Source organism: Brachyhypopomus gauderio, chromosome 12, assembly GCF_052324685.1.
Source record: "Brachyhypopomus gauderio isolate BG-103 chromosome 12, BGAUD_0.2, whole genome shotgun sequence".
NCBI classification, from domain to species: Eukaryota; Metazoa; Chordata; class Actinopteri; order Gymnotiformes; family Hypopomidae; genus Brachyhypopomus; species Brachyhypopomus gauderio.
In genome coordinates, this window is record NC_135222.1 from 20,961,193 (window position 1) to 20,979,609 (window position 18,417).

The following is an 18,417-nucleotide window of genomic DNA, read 5'->3' on the forward strand; positions in this document are numbered from 1 at the left end:
TCTATTAAATATGTATCTATGGTGCAGACACAGCAGTCATGCTAAGACTGGACCAAGACTGGACCAAGACTAGGCTAAGACTAGGCCTCTGTCTGCACTTTCTCTGTTATCGAGCTTCTCAGAATGCTAATCAGGACTGGGTGGAGAAAGGTGGTTTTTTCTGTTTGTGTATAAGGAAAAGGGGGGCCACAGCAGGGCCGGCACAGGACGCAGGACGCCTTCAGACCTCTCCACTCACTGGCGGGAGGGAAGAGCACGCAGCCCCTGCCCTGGCCCCAGGCCCCAGGCAATCCAACTGGGAGCCCCACGCCTCCATCTCACCATCCCTCCATCTGTCCATCTCAACCTCCAAACCCCTCAGCAGGCCCGGAGCCCATCCGGAGCGGGCCGAAGCGGGTCAGGACCTCCAGCCGTTCTGGTGGAGGCCTCTGCTCCCGCTCCACACCAGATCTGAGAAGTCCTTGCATGTTAATGCTCAACCCAGAACATTCTCCCACCTAATGGACGCCCAGCGAGGGGCATTTTCAACCACATCACCTCTTATCGAGTTACGGAACCCCGCCGTGTCAAATAAGACAAATTTAATTGATCCAGTCTATAAAAATCCAGCGGATGTGTGAACGGCCTGGGTCCAGCCCTGCTTTATTTATCCACCGTGTTTTCCCCGCTCGGGTTGGCTAGGCTCGGCATGTGGCAAGAAGAAATTAGGTTTATTCACCTCCTCACAAAGAGGAGGGACAGTGGAGGGAAAATTCAAAAGGCTTCAAAATTAGATCAATGGTCTCAACAATCAATCAAAGGCTGGGGCCCCTATGCCGCAGGACTCGGGAGGAGATTTGAAATGAACCTTTAAAACAGCAGGACGCTGGCCAACACCTCTGTGTACCACACAGGAGGGAGATCCTAAACTGTGCGGTGATTCGATGACTAACAATGTTCAACACTCTTACCATGCTGTTGCAAAAACATTCAGCTAAAGTTAAGCACACACATACACACACACACACACACACACACACACACACACACACGCACTCCACAGCACACACACAAATGCATACGCGTGCTTAGACCACATACTGGAGAAAAAAAAACCCAGCAAACATGAAAAGCAAAGAAGGGAACTGTAAATACTGTAGAGAAAAAAACCCATGCGGTGAAAGAGAGCGTTCACCAGCACTCCTCCACACTGAGGCCGTGCGGCAAAGTGTTCATAACGACCGAAAGCAAAAAAAAAACCCAACTGGGAGAGGTTTAAGAACACAACTTTAGTGAGGAGGTGTGGTGTGAGGACTCCCTTCATTTAACCCGTGGTGCTGGTTAATCCTGTTACTGAGAGTTGGACCGCACTGCACTGCGTGGAGTTATCAGGAATAAATACATTAGATCCAGTAAAAGCGCTGAGCAGGGAGGGGCCCTCACAACTCTGGCCCTAACCTTTCTGCACAAGAGGAAAAAAAAACTACACAGGATGAAAGTGGAGGAAACGGTGGACTAGAACAAACGCTGAACTAATCCTGGTTGCAGAGGATATTCTCGTTGAATCCTATTCCCAGAGCCGACAACATACAAATAAGGCCATGAAGAGAAGGAAGGAACTCTGAGCTTCTCCTCTATAGTGGATCACTGGCACTGTTTACAGCCCCCTCGCTCTGATGACAGAAACAGAACTCACCCACCAGATGATTATGTGCTCTGTATTGTCCAACAAGCCTCAATATTCATTACAATCGTACCGAGGAGAGAAGAGGGGGAGGGAGAGGGAGGAGAGGAGAGGAGCGTTTGTGGTGTATAAGGGAGTGAGGTGCTTGCCATATGAGCTTTGTGTGCCTGGGGAGATTCTCCAGCTTCTGGGTGTTGTGGAGAAGCAGTGAAATTAAAATGCTGTCCATTAAATCCTGTGTCCGCTTGGAAAATTCCCTTCCCCTGACCTTTTAGATAAATTTCCATCAATCTCATTTTACGCACGATTAGAGCTTTAATGAGAGATGGGCAGTTTTATTGGAGGGGCTAATCTGTGGCGTCTCCTCTCTGCAGCTCCCAGCTAACCCAAACACAACTGATAAAACTAAAGCCTGAAGATGAAAAAAAGCTTTTTCCAAAAAAAGAAAAAAAATATTACCTCAATGTCAAAAGCAATTTTCCTTTTATTAACTTGTTTGGCAACATTGTCCCATAACCAACTAGAATTTAAAAGTTAATTGCTCATTATATAGACTGGGATTTATCAAAGTAATCAAAACTCCCTCTTGAATTTCATTAAATGTTTAATCAATTTGTGATTGATTTGAGAACCTCTCATAATTCACTGTGTCAAAGCAGTCAGATAATGAAGTGCTGTAATCTGAATGAACCACTGTTCAGGCTGTGTGTGTCCTGCTCAGGAGAACCAGCAGGTCCCACGTCTCCACCCGGCACCTCCGGCTCGGCTGGGGATCCGTTTGAAGTGCAGATCCCTGGGGCGGAGCCGTGCGCTTTTCCGTAATCAGGAGACGTCCACGCTGTCCCGCTGTCCCGCTGTGACACTGCAGTTTGCTCCTGCCGTCAAAGTCACTTTCTTTGCTGTTTAACACCAAAATGAGTGGAATGACAAGCAAACTGATAAGTGGACGTCATTTCATTGACTATAAAAACAGCAAGAACAGGTGTGTACACAGTCGTACGTCGACACCGGCCCCTCACTTATGCAGAAACATTCACACGTGCCTTAACCGAGACCCTGTGCTATTATCTCAGGCTAGCAGCAGAGATAAAACCCATCCACCACTCCTTTCGGCCTGGGCGGACCGGCGGGTCAAATCCTCACTAAAGTCCTCCTCTTTGTGCAGGAGCTGAGTACAGACCATTCTGATCCCCCCGCGTCAGCTCTTTTGAATACATATTGGTATGGCTGAGCCCCTAAGACATGGCAGGAGGCTCTCGGACCACTTCCTGTTTATTACACTCATGCTTTCTTCGTCCCCGGGGTCTAGCGCCCCCTCCTGGAGAGAGCAGCATGTATTGAGTACCTAATCCCTGCCTCAGCAAGCACTGTACTGACAACACTTGCACGCACTTGCATGAACTGACCAAACGGATCAAAAACGTTGTGGCGTACTGTCCTGCGATCTCAGGTCAGTCAGAAAGCACGACGGGTGAAAACGTCCACAAAAGGCTCAGCAAAACAGTCCTGTTTATCCCAGAGTACGGGCGAACATGTGAAAGGAGAGAAAGAGCGGAGTTACAGAGTGGCAGAGTGGATTTGTACATGTTTAAGTGAATTAAAGACATTCCTGAATGTCATGGCCCTCCTCTAGAATAAATGCTAATAAACCTAAGAGACATGCAGGGGGGTGGGGTGGGAGGTAAGGGGGGGCAATTAAAGATCGCCCGCAGCAACGATATTGAGGACAAAGCATGCCGTCTCCCTAATTAAATTCTGTGGCAGACATCTGCCCTTTCACCCCCCCTCCTTCTCCGTCTCTCTTGTGCATGTGGGAGGCCATCAGACGCTCCCACTCAACTGTCACACAAACTACTGAAACTCTGAGACAGAGCGAGCCCAATCCCATCACTCCCTGCTGCAGAGCGGCGGAGCTTAAGGTTACTGAGAGAGTTCCCCTGATCTCCATCAGCAGCAGCCTGAGGAGACGCAGAAGACGTTCCTCTGAAGGGAAGCGATAATACTTGCACGTTACCCTGAGCAGAGGAACAAGGGACCTTCTTACGTGGCACAGCTGACTGCTGGGAGCATCTGAGATGCCCAAGCCAAGCTCCACAGGCCATAAATTACTACTTTATTGTTTGGCCCAGCAAATGTTTTAAAAGATATTCACGCTTGATTTACATCACAGGCCAACAAAATTTAGACTCATCATTCAAACATTCAGATTATACATTACTATATTTAAATCCATGAATGGTAAAAAATGAATGGACCCCTTTGACCTGTATGTACTGGCATTGAGATCTCATTATGGCTTTTCTATCCTCAATGTGTGACTAACCCTAGATACCATCACCAATGAGTGTGTGTGGTACCCAAGTTAAGATACAAGAGTCCAGGTAATGGAGACTGGTTTTAAATCACTGGCCAAGTTCGTCTCCAAAGACGAGGGGACAGGTTTGGCTAATGAAGGCTGACAGGCCATTGTAGAGTGGCTGCACTTCTTCAGCAGTGTGGGCGGGGTCTGTGCTGCAGACCCCGCCCCCTCCACCATGATGGAGCTGAGGAGAATGTGGGGAAACTTTAGGGAGAGTAACTACCACCCATTTCCTGCTTATTTAACACCCAATCTCACTTCAAAGCCCGTAATGGCAACAGGACTCGCTCAACATCAAACAGGACTTCTGTCCCGCTCTCTCTCTCTCTCTCGCTCTCTCGCTCTCGCACTCTCGCTCGCTCTCAGTCTCTCGCTCACTTTCTGTCTCTCTCTCACTCTCTCTGTCTTTTGTACTCTCTGCTGGCACAATTAACTCTTGCCATCAATTCCCAAGGCTCCATCCCTGTACTGAAAATGCAGCATTAAATGCACTGGACCTATATTATATATATATATATATATATATATATATATATATATATATATATATATATATATATATATATATATGAAACATCTTTTCCATATACAAACTGGTTCGTCCTCCTATAAATTGAGAAGCACTTTGCTTGCATAGCTGAGAAAGGATCACTATCGAAAACATCCTGCTTCTTTGGAAACACTGTGAACTTCACTACAATGTGTAATATCTCCACGTATCTTCTCCTTCCACACCTTTCCCAGATCTTCTCTGAGCCCTCTGTATTTCTCAAGCTTTTTGAGTTCTTTGTTCCTGATGTTGCTATCATTTGGGATCATTACACATCTGTCAACACAATCCTCTTCTGCTGTTTGTCCATCTCTTATATGTCCAGTTGGTTATCCATTACCATCTTGTCGGTCTGTATCTGGACGTCCCATGTGATCATAGGTGAGTCACTGTCCACCAGCTTCAAGGTTGTGTCCCACATTGATCTCAGAACGTCCAGCCTAAACTCTGCACAAATGTTTGTGAACACAATGCCAGTCTCTTGATCATGGCGTTCCACGTGGGCTCTGTGCTAGCATCTTGCATCCCACTGTGCTGTACTGTCTCAGGGGCGTCTTTGCACAGCCTGCATTCCAGCTCCTGCCTGGTGTGATAGATCCCAGCTTCTATTGATCTTGTGTTCACAGCTTGTTCCTGTGAGGCCATGATTAGTGCCTCCATACTGTCTTTCAATCCAGACTTTTCCAGCCATTGGTAGGACTTTTCCATATTAGCTACTTGCACTGTTTACCTGTAGTATATACCATGCAGGGGTTTATCCTCCCATCATGGTTCCTGTTCCTCCTCATCCATCTTGGGATTCTGCTCACTAAGCACCTCATCACTTGGGGTCATCTTCCTGGCGTTCTCCTGGATCTTTCATCTTTCATCCAGGATAGTGTCTCAGATGCTCAGTAATCCCCAGCCCCCTTCTTCCATGTAATGTACACTCTCAGAGTGCTGGATTTGGGATGAAACCCTCCGTGCATCATGAAGAGTTTGTCTTGATGTCAGTGACTTATATCTCCTCCTTGGCCAATGTATTATAACGGATATAATAAAGGGTATCTGATTACCAGTAGAACATTAGCATTGATGGCACAGACCTGGTTACTCCCATTCAGATGACTTCTCAGGGCTTGTCTTACTCTTCTCAGGACCTGTCTCACTCTTCTCAGGACCTGTCTCACTCTCTGTAGGTAGTAGCTGTTTCCCTTGTGGCATCTTCATGATCCCTATTTGCCTGTTGAATTCCAATGTTCTTGTAGCTGCACTGAACATCAACTTTATTACCTTCTGGTAGTGTTCTCCCCTTGGTTCTGACTGTCTTCCTCACCCCTATAACCATCCACCTACACTTATCTATGAGCCTATAGGAGCCTCTAAAGAACCTGTATGAGTCTCTAGGAGCCTGTAGGAACCTGTTTCCAACTACCCTTCACCCCAGCTGCCATTTGCCATTCTATTTGTAGATCAGTTTATGACATCCTGCAGTTGCTGACTGACATTAGAGTAAGTTGATGGTCAACCTGGTTAGTGGAAAGTCAATTTTGCCTCTGCTGGTCTGTAGCATTGTTGTCCCCAACAGTAGCAAACCGTGACCATTAAACCTGGGCCCGCTACGAAAAATTTTTTCCTCTCCTAATAAACTGCATTAAAGAATAAAGAAAAACCCAAGACGACAGTATCGTTTTAGAAACACAATAAACAATACCATTTGTACTAGATAACTTGTTAAGCAAAATAAGTTTCCAAACAAAATAAGGTTTCACAGCTCCGTGGTTCTCGGAAGCAGAATATGTAAACGAGGACGGCAAAGGACAGAATCGAAACTAGCTAGCGGTGGTATGCTAACGACAGCTAGCGTCGCCACAGCGGGCGAAAATTATCATATAGTTAAGCCCGCCCACTAAGACGGAAGATATGATTGGTCAATTTTACTGTCATTTGAAACTGGTATTGCGCTGAATTATAACTGCCAGGCCCTCTGTAAACGAACAGCGGGCATCACAGTCCTGATAGGGGGAGACACAGGCTCACAGGCTTCCACTTAACCCCTCACCTTCCAACACAGATTGAATAGACACGGGTGAATAATTTATTTGCTTATATTTTTGTAATTGTTTAGATGTCGATTGTAAAACTGTAAGTAGATACAATAAAATTGGATGGGGCAGTCATGGCCTAGCGGCTAGGGAACTGGTCTTGTGACCGGAGGGTCGCAGGTTCGATCCCCAGACCTGAGGCCATGACTGAGGTGCCCCTGAGCAAGGCCCTTAACCCTCAATTGCTCACTTGTATAAAAATGTCGCTCTGGATAAGGGCGTCTGCCAAATGCCATAAATGATGTTTTAAGAATATTTTAGGCCCTCTAAGAGGGCGTAGAAGGCCCTGACGGTTCCCCAATGTCTGCTGTTTGACTTTGTTGTAATGAACTGCCATTTTAGAAATGCTAAGGATGGAAAAGACATGTTGCTTATTGTGTCCCTCTGCCAGTAACGTCAGAAGTGAGCTCTTCTTTTCCTCACTCAAAGCTTTTCTTTTCAACTCTCTTAGCATTGTCAAGATATAAATATATTATTACAATTACTTTTGAGCTATTTCTAGCACTTTCTTGCCATCCAGCTTCCCACAGGATAGTGAAATAGTGATGACCACAGCAGTGTTTTTATACTTTTCCTCGTTAAATAAGATTTGGTTCAGGTGATCACATAATCAGAACCACATTAGGTGAACTTGTGTTGGAATTCAACTGACACTGCAATAGACTGGCTGTCATACATGTAGAGATGCTGGTTTTAGAAAATTTTGCAGTTGTCTCTTAATTTTTTCCAGAGCTATGTGTCTGTATGTCCAGTGGTGGGTGGAGCTCTGTACTGGGTGGTGTCCTCTCTCCCCTCCTTGCGTCTGTATGTCCAGTGGTGGGTGGAGCTCTGTATGGGTTACCTCTCTCCTCTTCCTGCTGCTGGTTCAGTCCCCCAAGGGGGCGGGGCTTCTGGAGGAGAGTACATTGGCTGCCGCTTCTCACCAGTAATTGGCTGCAGCTTCTCGCTGGTATGTGAATGGCTGTAAAAGATTGTACTTTTGTAAATAAATTTGGTTATATTGAAATGCAATATACATATGTTAAATTTATCTATCTAGCTAAATATATATAAGTTGACGGTCAACAAATGGATACACACACTCTTATATACACACACACACACACACACACACACACACACACACACACACACTCTCTCTCTCTCTCTCTCTCTCTCTCTCTCTCTCTCTCTCTCTCTCTCTCTCTCTCTCTCTCATATATACTTATTATTACATTGGAGAGTGCTATACCAGTTGGCAATATATTGTAACTTAACCGTTAGTCAGACCTTTAAAATCTTTTATGAAGCAGCAATTTGTAGGTAATTAATGCTGCACACTAGATTTCTTGGATGTTAAATTAAGGTTAATGATGTGGATTTGCATTCTTTGATTCCTATGATGTTACATGTAATGGAACCTCCTGCAAGAGGGGAAAGTTAGGATAAAAGAGATTTACGATATCTCCCTTCACAACCTCTCGGAGACCTGCATTATCCCAAACGCTCTTTAGACAGGGAAAGTAAGACAAAGGTGAAAACACTCTGGAACCTGGTTCTCATACTTCACTCTGCCTTAACGAAATAAAGAGACAAGGCCCTGGGATGGAGCTTCAAAAAGAGGTGTTGTTAATTTACAACATATGGCAAAACCAGAGAGGTTGAAATGGATGGAGATTGGAGTCGGGTGGAGTGGGGGGGTGCAGAATATGAGTCCCTGCTCTCTAATAATCCTCAGCCTCCCCCCTGGAGTGGACTTCCCCTAACCTCTCCACCACTCTCTTCCTCTTCATACACTTCCAAGATGACCTGGAACTAATGCTACGTTTATTTCCCCCTGAAGATAGTGCCTGGGCCTCTTGGCTCACACAATCTGTCTTCATCCACGCACAGGTGGAGAGGCAGTGACAGATGGAGGGGGAGGAGCAACACATGGAGGGGAGGAGCAAGGCAGGAAAAGATAGGGGGAACGCATAGAGCGGGCTGTGCAATACATGGAGAGGCGGGGCAATACATGGAGGGGAGGAGACATGAATGAGAAGAACAAAAGTGGACATTTGTTTTAGAATTTAATAAGTGAAGCATAATCATTTAAAACCTATACAGGTTTCAGAACATCTGGATTTTTTAGCACCTAGATTCAATGTATATGCCTCTATAAAGTGAGGGCTAGAAAACATTTGGCTGCTGCTTAGAAATTGAAGCAAATGTGAAGTGTCTGTCATGTGAGAGGCAGCTGTAATAAACTCCGTGAAGGGTCTCTACTCTGAACTCAAATGCAAAACAACAGGTGACAGCAGAGTCTGAGCTGAAGACGTCGGAAGTCACCAAAGAACCAGGCGTGTCACGTCCTGTCTCCCAGAACGTAAACAGCTGATGGGCAGATGTTGTGATTTGAGCTTTTTTTCCACCCATTATTATCGCTGGAAGGAAAAGACGAGCCCTTCCAACACACTGGCCAAGTCGGGCGCAATAAAGCTTGACAGAACCTGTCAAAGAGTTTAATACATGTTCTTCTAACACAGCACCAGTGATAACCTCAGATTGTGTACCCCTACACATCCTATAGGAACACAGCAGGGACTTTGATATGGGGACATTGTGATGAAGCTTTCTCCAGTTCCATGGGTGTCTCACAAGGCAAACAGAAGGTCTGTCTGGCTTCCTATCCCCCTGAAGTTTGTAAATAAAGTATCAAGGCACTGAGGATCCCTGAGACAGTCCCTCTCGTGAAGTGCCACACGGTGCCCAGAGCGTGTGCGACAGACCTTGATGGAGGGAGGTGGGGGGTGGGGGGTTGTTCCCTTTTGAACCCCAGCGGTGTTGGGCATGGGCGTTAATGAGATGGAAGTGAAGGTGTTTTTTTTTTTCCCATCAGTCCCCATGCTCTCACACCGGCCCCCGCCAGACCTCTCGCACAACCCGAGAAAGGTGCTCAGTCTAATCTGTCTTCATTTTCTGCCTTTTTAAGTGGGACCAATGTATTTAAACGGCTACTCCCTTGACAGATGCGCAGGTCAAATTATTCCTAACTGGAAATTTGCTGGAGCGATATTAAATATCCTTCAGGCCAGGCAACCTAAAGAGAACGGCCAACATCAAAAGGCCGAACACTTCAAAAAAACTAAAACTAATGACCCTAGCCCACCCCCAGGGGGCGTCAGGAGGGATACCACCCTGCCTCTGTCCTCACATACTGGCCAGCCAAGACTCCTGTCCTTTAAATGTAAATTTTCAGAATTCCCTATGGTCTTTAGCACAGACTGCAGGGAGAGAAACAGACAGCGGACGTTGCCGTGAGAAGTCTGTGGCACACTTCCAACCAGAGGCTCTTTAGCACAGGCTGGAGTGGAGGGAGGACTATAATCTGACGCATCTATTCACAAAGCCATTTTCACCTTGTCCACCTCGACATTATCACCTCCCCATGTCCACAGTGTGCGGTCGAGAAGCAGGGGTAGTGACCAGGGCGTGTCCCGCGTGTCCCGCTTGATCCTGCCCCCACTCCCACATCCCGCCCCGCCATGCGAGGGACCTGATCCGAGCTCCAGAAACCCTACGGCGGAGGCTACAAAAGTCAGGCTTCATCCCCACCACGAGGGCTCATGAGCAGGGCGAGCCAGCCACACAGACAGCTGGCAACGTTCAGGTCTCTTGCCTGATCGAAGCCGACAGGAGTCATTAAGTCATAAAACCGCACAAACTCCCACACTCCAGATGAGCAGGTTGAGTGTGCCAGGCCAGGTGGTCAGGGAGGAGAGGGATACACAGGCTTAACCCCGGCCACTCTCCCGTACCCACCTCCTGGGAGAAGAGCACAGACCTTGAGGCATGGTGTGGAAAGACAGACATAAAGCCTCATAAATACCATTTGTATGGTTCTTTACATGAGGAGAGAAATGGCACAGGTTATTCATCCCGTTTTCAACACATGATTCAGGTATTACAGACCAGGTCTGCAATGACAGATAACAGAGAAAATCATTCGTCTTTATAACTTTATATATCTGAAAAAAAAAAAAGATTGACATTTTCAGACTTCACAGTGAAGTGAAGATATCAAAATACAGGCTCAAAGAAGCCCGTGCATGTATAAAGATTAATATGTACAGCAACTCCTGAAACTGTCATAAGGGACCAAGGGTTGAAGCACCTCCTCAAAACATATATTAAGCATATTATGAATTAACATATTAAGAATTAAATGACTAGAAGAGTGTGGTGTAACAAACAGAACCAGTACACCCCCCACCTCCATTTAGAGAGGTGATTCAGTCTCTGGTTAAAGGCATTGTGGCATTGTAATGTTTCTTCCAGCAGTGAGCTTCAACACAAAGCGAATGTTAAGTCTGATTCCTCTGAACTTGTGCCGGGCTTTGAAAGCTGAACGGCGGAGTCCTCTCACCCAGTGCAGGGCAGCCATTCACAAGTCAAACTGAAACGCTTTCATGTATCAGCACTTCAGATTTCACGACAAGTGCATTTTTAATCCCAGTGAGGCATCATTGTTAAAGACAAGCCCAAGAGGCCGGAAGAGGCTCACAGGCCGAGGATCAGAAACCACAGCTGTCTTGCTTCAGAAGGGTTGTTAGAGTTAGGGAACCTGTTACAGAACCAGGCCACGGATGTGCCGTCCAGACCAGGATAAAGAATACCTCAACTAAGCAATGTCACGAGGAAAGACAAGTCAGAGAAACACCACACCATCATTCTGTCTCCCATTGAGGAGGAGCTGTGTGTGCAGACACACACACAAGCGCTGGGCACTAGACTCACACACCAGCGCTGGGCACCAGACTCACACACCAGCGCTGGGCACCAGGCTCACACACTAGCGCTGGGCACCAGGCTCACACACTAGCGCTGGGCACCAGACTCACACACTAGCGCTGGGCACCAGACTCACACACTAGCGCTGGGCACCAGACTCACACACCAGCGCTGGGCACCAGACTCACACACTAACGCTGGGCACCAGACTCACACACCAGCGCTGGGCACCAGGCTCACACACTAGCGCTGGGCACCAGACTCACACACCAGCGCTGGGCACAAACGAAGCCGGAGCAACTGAGACCTTAAAAAGATAAAGTGCTAATTGCGTTAGAAGGCTCGGGTCCCAGAGCCCTCTGTATTTTTTTAACGAAGCCAGCTCATATCTTCAGGGCTGGGAAAAGGATGGGTTCTACTGTGAAATATTACAGTGCTATTAATTATAGAGGAGCAGCTCGGCTCAGTAATAAACGCTGCTGCCGCGTGATACATTTCTGCAAGCCGGCCTCTTAAAGACTGCTACCAGGTCCATTAGACCTTCGAAAAAGGGCCATTCGCATATTTAAGTTCCGTGGGATTAAAAAGTTATCAGGCACAAGGCAGAGGGCTTTATTGGCCACATGAGATCATGATTTCCTAGCCAATCAACCCCACCTGAATAAATCTTTACCGTTTATAGTGTCAGTGAGGGTCGCGGGGCTGGCTTCTTAAACACATTATAGCTTGGTTTCATGCAGTTATTCTCCTGAACACTCTGGCATGAATGTAAAATTTCCAAAAAAAAAAAAAAAATCACTACTCCCTTGTGTGCATATTTGCACAATGAATGATCAGATCTGGATACCGGTCACGTTGTAAACCGAAACCGCATTGCAACATTAATTTCATCATTCACGATTCCCGCCGGTCACAGAACGAGTGTGCACGACAGGAGACGGCCACGAAAGGAAGAGGCGCTCTCGCCCCCGAAGGGACGTGGCACGAACAGCGGGGCCACAGAAGAGGGCAGACCCATACCTGCGACCTCTGACCCTCCCTCCCAGGACCCCAGCGAACTCCACGGGCAGAAGAATCAACTCACAGTTCCGTTCGACACTCTACCGCACCGCTGCACAGTTCTCCATCTGCCTCTTCATGCTTCTACGCTTTCCAGTCCAGACTGCACATTCTTCACAATTTCAGTAGCTTCCTTCTCCTACATTTGTGAAGGCTGTTGACCGTGGAAAGGCTCCATGTTTACTTTGAGTCCCTGGCCGTTCCAAAGCCCCTCTAATCACCTCCAGCTGCTCCCTTCTCCTCTGCTTTCTTTGGCCAGTCTTTTCAAACACACTGGCCCTATTTTCAATGTAAATTATAGATTTGTAACAGACTAAATAAAAAGTCAGATTGTTATTGGAAGCAACAAGACTCACAGCAATAATGATATTTCAGAGTTTATTCCTCACAACAATTATATTTTCCCAGCACCAGCCCAGCACTGGATGGCAACCTTTTTTTCCGCTTCTGTCATGGTGTAACACTTTGAAAGTGTCAGGTTTGTGAACTCTCAGGACTGTCCGCACTGCCATGCTGTATTTAAGCAGCTTGAGAACAGAGCGGTAAAAGGTCAGAGGTTAACCCAACTCACAGGCTACACACACCAGTCCAACGCCACACACACTCTTGTCATCTGCTCAAGGCCTCAGCAGCTGTAGTGTAAACGGCTGCAGGCTACACACCAGTGTGGAGGTCCATCCTCCCTCTGAATTTGTCTGATTACCTTCATACTTTAGACTCTTTAACAATATGTTCATCCCCTCGTGAAGGGAACTGCCTAATGAATGAGGAATGAAGTGAGAACGCAAAATGGATAAACAGAGGGAGAGAGAGAGAGGGAAAGAGTGAGAGAAGACGTATAAAAAGAACAGTCACTTCTGCCTGCCTGAGGACTTTGTCTGCTTACACCTACTCTGTTTGGCAGGAAGTGGATCAGGACATTTTACGCAGACTGGGACATAAATCGGCATTCTGCACCAGGGTGATTCCTTAAATGTAATCTAATTAACTCACACTGCCAGTAGGGTAAAGGCAGAGAGGTAGAAATCAGTGCATAAAAAAAAAAAAAGTTCAAAAGACATGAAAGCATGCGTCGCTCCTCTCCAAATCCAGCCCAGAGTTCACGCCCTGTGTCTCCATGACAGCAGCCTCACCGGGAATTACAAACGCCGGCCCGGCACCGACAAGTGGAGAAACGCGGAGAAACAGACCAACAGGCCGACAACAGGCCACGGACCCGCCGTGTGACGGTCAGCGAGCAGGTCCGTGCCGCAGAACCTTCGCCACGGCAACCTTCCGGAACAGAACGCAGACACTCATCCGCCAAAGCAGGAAGTGGCCAAATATTTACATCTGAAATGAGAAGGTGGCGTTACACGTCCTTGGTGTGAGCCCTGGGAACGCAGCGGCACGGTGAAGACGGAAGACTTCAGGCTCAAGGAGGATAACTTCCCTTTACTGTAATCCCTGACCTTATCCTCGCAGATCTGAAATATGAGCCCGAATGGCTTCCCGGGAGTGTGCGTGGGTAGTCGGCTGGGTTAAGGCTTAATGCCGAGACATGTAAAACGCTCCATTCCCCCCCACAGTGGATGTTTACCGCACAAGCATCTGAGAGAGCAACAGACGGCCTCTCGGTCAACGGCCATCCCAGCTTGGGTCGTCAGGGAAACCGGGGCCTGCTGGAAGTGTATTCTGGAATGTGACCATTATACCCTAGTACTGGTAGTACTGGTTATACTGGTGATACTGGTAATACAGATGCACATTTGGAATGTTACATACAGCTCTGTCTCTCAAAGTCTCCCCCCCCCTCTCTCTCTCTCTCCCTCTCTCTCTCTCTCTCTTAACTCAATGTCATGTTTATGAAGCCATCCCCCCACAAAAGAAGAAACAAGTGCAATCAGTCCTGTCAAACTAAATAATACAGATGACCTTAGATGAGGTTTAAATATTCTGGTTGTGACAGCGTGTCAGAAGTGCTCTGTGATATGAACATGAGTATATTCAGCGGAGTTCGCTCCGTCGTGGTTCCGTTAATAGCTGGATATCCTTCCTCGTCTCAATCACACAGTGGCCAGAATTATACGCAAGACTGCAAGTTCAACTAGATTACGTTTCTGGTCTGACATGCTGCGTCAAGGCAGCAGCGGGAAAAAACTTTGAGGTCAAAGCTGCCGCCTCTGAATCTAAAATCTCATCTCCTGTGCCGTAAACAAAACCAATGTTTTAATTGCGGTTATGTGGTTGTAAGTAGCATAACAAAGGTGGAATTCAGGCGGGATCCATGATGCACACACACGGCCCCTCTTCAGAACCCCTCTGGTACCATCAGCGCCGGCAGCCGGGGGTGATTAATTACCGGTCTGGAAGACATAAATGTGCCTTTCAGACAGAGATGCTCTGAACAGGCCTTGGGGCTAGGCCCTCCACATCACAGTGGGGCACTTTTCATTTTGCCGCCCGTAAACTAATTCAAACAAGACCTCACCACAGCGGGCGTGGGCCAGAGAGCTCCTGAGAGACAGGCAGAGAGAGAGAGAGAGAGAGAGAGAGAGAGAGAGAGAGAATGCACATGAGAGAGGGGGGGGGGGGGGGGGGGGGGTTAGGCTCGTCTTTGGCCTGCAGGCCCATGGAGAATCTGCTCTACGGTGCTCTGTGATATCTTCACCATTAAGAGCTCTGGTTCAAAGAGTCAGTCTCCCTGTAACTAGCAGCACTGTATGCACACCCAGCAGAGTGCTGGAATAAAGGTCTTTGATTCATGGAGTAAATATCACAGGCATATACAAGCCTGGACCTTGGCTGGATTTGCAGTGTGTGTGTGCACGTGCGTGTGTGCGTGTGTGCGTGTGTGTGTGTAACATGCTGATTCCATCATGCAGACTGCCTCTCACACAAAGCAGGTCATGAGCGGCGTTCTCCTCCAGAGAGAAGGTTTGTGGTCAGGGCATGAATTCCACATGCCCACCCCAAAACCACAGGGCCTCCCAGGCCGCTTGCAGTGCCTTTGCTCACATATCAGTTTCATCTATGGGCACGGCACTAAAGACGCATGGCTGGGGTCCAGCTCCATACGAGGCTGGAACCGATTGAAAGGAAAGGCCCGGTACTCCAGTGAACCCCACGAGAGCTCCCCAAGCTCTAAGAATAACAGAAAGTGTCTCGAGAAACCAGGGACAATTGTGGTATGTGAATGTTTGGGGCACTGGAACCGAAATCTAAACATCAGGCCACAGAAAAGCACCACTGCACGGAAAACGGTCGTGTGAGTCCGAGTGGTGAACACATCACATTCATCATCAACACAAGAAGAAAAACGTCCACCGTAGATGGAAAAAAACCAACAAAGAGGGTGGATCCTTTCAAAACAAAAACCCCCAAAAATGTCCATTCAATTTCATGCCAAGTGGGCTGAACAAACGTTTCTTTACCAACACCCGTGTATCACCTCTCCAATTATGCATATTATATGCTCAATTAAGCCTGTAACATATGCTGCAAGTAGCAAACATTGCCGCTACGCCACACCCCTGCACACAAGCACTTAATCAGCAAACCAAAGGAGCCGATAGCACACAGCACTGGAACTGTTCGTGCACTGTACATGGGGAGCTGAGCTTTTAAAGGGTTTAACTGTTGTTGTCATTACTGTTGCTGTTTTTATTGTTGTTTATTAAACATTCTCAGACTGCGCGTATAGTTACGCAGTGTCCTCAACGCATCTTTGGGCCACCTGAGACCGTACACGTCTCGGTTTAGCCGCGAGATGTTTTTGGAAGGACACAGTGGGACACTCTATAAAAAAGCATGTAGAAGAATATCAAGATGATGATAAGCGCTGGTAAATTTCAGACATTGCATCACCTCTTGCGTGCCGAAGTTGTGGCGGCTTCTCAGACAGAAGCTTCATCAGCACTTCATCACAAACACCCGTCCTGCTGCACAGAGGGGGAAAAAAAACTTTTTTTCATGAGCCGCAAAAACTCCTTCTCCTCATTTAACTGTCCACCCCCTCCCTCCTCGGAGCATTCCCGAGAAACCAGGCAGGAACAATCCTGGCAGAGACATGACCGCCGGGCACCCCTCCCACCCATTCCTTTCTCTCGGCTTCTCGTTTTTATTAATTTTATTTAATTATCCCAAGAAGCTCTTTTTGCGCGGCACTGTGGCGGCTGGTTCCTCCCTCCCACAGTGTGAGCTGTGTAATTTAATAAAACCCCATTTAAGAGGGAATTTGATTAAAAAATTAAGCTGCCATGATCACTCCCCCCCCCCCCTCCACTCCACCCCCCTCAGGATGAGATCCAATATTTCACATTATGAACATGTCGAGCAGAAATTATCACCGCAGGACAAATGATTACTTCCTACAGAAATCCTGTGATATCCAGAGTGTGGAGCTCTGGAGGGGGGGCATGATGTTGGGAAAGAGGGGAGGTGAAGAGTGATGTTGGGGAAGAGGGGAGGTGAAGAGTGTGTTGGGGAAGAGGGGAGGTGAAGAGTGTGTTGGGGAAGAGGGGAGGTGAAGAGTGATGTTGGGGAAGAGGGGAGGTGAAGAGTGTGTTGGGGAAGAGGAGAGGTGAAGAGTGTGTTGGGGAAGAGGGGAGGTGAAGAGTGTGTTGGGGAAGAGGGGAGGTGAAGAGCGTGTTGGGGAAGAGGGGAGGTGAAGAGTGTGTTGGGGAAGAGGGGAGGTGAAGAGTGTGTTGGGGAAGAGGGGAGGTGAAGAGTGTGATGGGGAAGAGGGGAGGTGAAGAGAGTGTGTTGGGGAAGAGGGGAGGTGAAGAGTGTGTTGGGGAAGAGGGGAGGTGAAGAGTGTGTTGGGGAAGAGGGGAGGTGAAGAGTGTGTTGGGGAAGAGGGGAGGTGAAGAGTGTGTTGGGGAAGAGGGGAGGTGAAAATTGTGTTGGGGAAGAGGGGAGGTGAAGAGTGTGTTGGGGAAGAGGGGAGGTGAAGAGTGTGTTGGGGAAGAGGGGAGGTGAAAATTGTGTTGGGGAAGAGGGGAGGTGAAGAGTGTGTTGGGGAAGAGGGGAGGTGAAGACTGATGTTGGGGAAGAGGGGAGGTGAAGAGTGTGATGGGGTAGAGGGGAGGTGAAGAGTGTGTTGGGGAAGAGGGGAGGTGAAGAGTGTGATGGGGAAGAGGGGAGGTGAAGAGTGTGATGGGGTAGAGGGGAGGTGAAGAGTGTGTTGGGGAAGAGGGGAGGTGAAGAGTGTGATGGGGAAGAGGGGAGGTGAAGAGTGTGTTGGGGAAGAGGGGAGGTGAAGAGTGTGTGTTGGGGAAGAGGGGAGGTGAAAATTGTGTTGGGGAAGAGGGGAGGTGAAGATTGTGTTGGGGAAGAGGGGAGGTGAAGAGAGTGTGTTGGGGAAGAGGGGAGGTGAAGAGTGTGATGGGGAAGAGGGGAGGTGAAGAGAGTGTGTTGGGGTAGAGGGGAGGTGAAGAGTGTGATGGGGTAGAGGGGAGGTGAAGAGTGTGTTGGGGAAGAGGGGAGGTGAAGAGTGTGTTGGGAAGAGGGGAGGTGAAGAGTGTGTTGGGGAAGAGGGGAGGTGAAAATTGTGTTGGGGAAGAGGGGAGGTGAAGAGTGTGTTGGGAAGAGGGGAGGTGAAGAGTGTGATGGGGAAGAGAGGAGGTGAAGAGTGTGTTGGGGAAGAGAGGAGGTGAAGAGTGTGTTGGGGAAGAGGGGAGGTGAAGAGTGTGATGAGAAGAGGGGAGGTGAAGAGTGTGTTGGGAAGAGGGGAGGTGAAGAGTGTGATGGGGAAGAGAGGAGGTGAAGAGTGTGTTGGGGAAGAGGGGAGGTGAAGAGTGTGATGAGAAGAGGGGAGGTGAAGAGTGTGTTGGGAAGAGGGGAGGTGAAGAGTGTGTTGAGAAGAGGGGAGATGAAGAGTGTGTTGGGGAAGAAGGGAGGTGAAGAGTGTGATGGGGAAGAGGGGAGGTGAAGAGTGTGTTGGGGAAGGTAAAGAGCGTGTTGGGGAAGAGGG

General features: G+C 48.0%; 1 long non-coding RNA gene across 3 annotated transcripts in view; it reads right to left on the minus strand.

Moving 5' to 3' along the window:
* Positions 1 to 2,123: 2,123 nt before the first annotated feature.
* LOC143528174 (uncharacterized) overlaps positions 2,124 to 18,417 on the minus strand; it is a 29,499-nt gene continuing 13,205 nt past the window's right edge. For 2 of the 3 annotated variants that reach the window (XR_013134385.1, XR_013134386.1), the window contains exons 2-3: positions 7,498 to 7,617; positions 2,124 to 2,562 (exon numbers count right to left, since the gene is read on the minus strand). This is a non-coding gene — a long non-coding RNA (uncharacterized LOC143528174). Of the gene's footprint in view, positions 2,563 to 7,497; positions 7,618 to 12,489; positions 12,604 to 18,417 lie in introns of those variants that run through there. The other variant, XR_013134383.1, reaches the window with a different exon arrangement.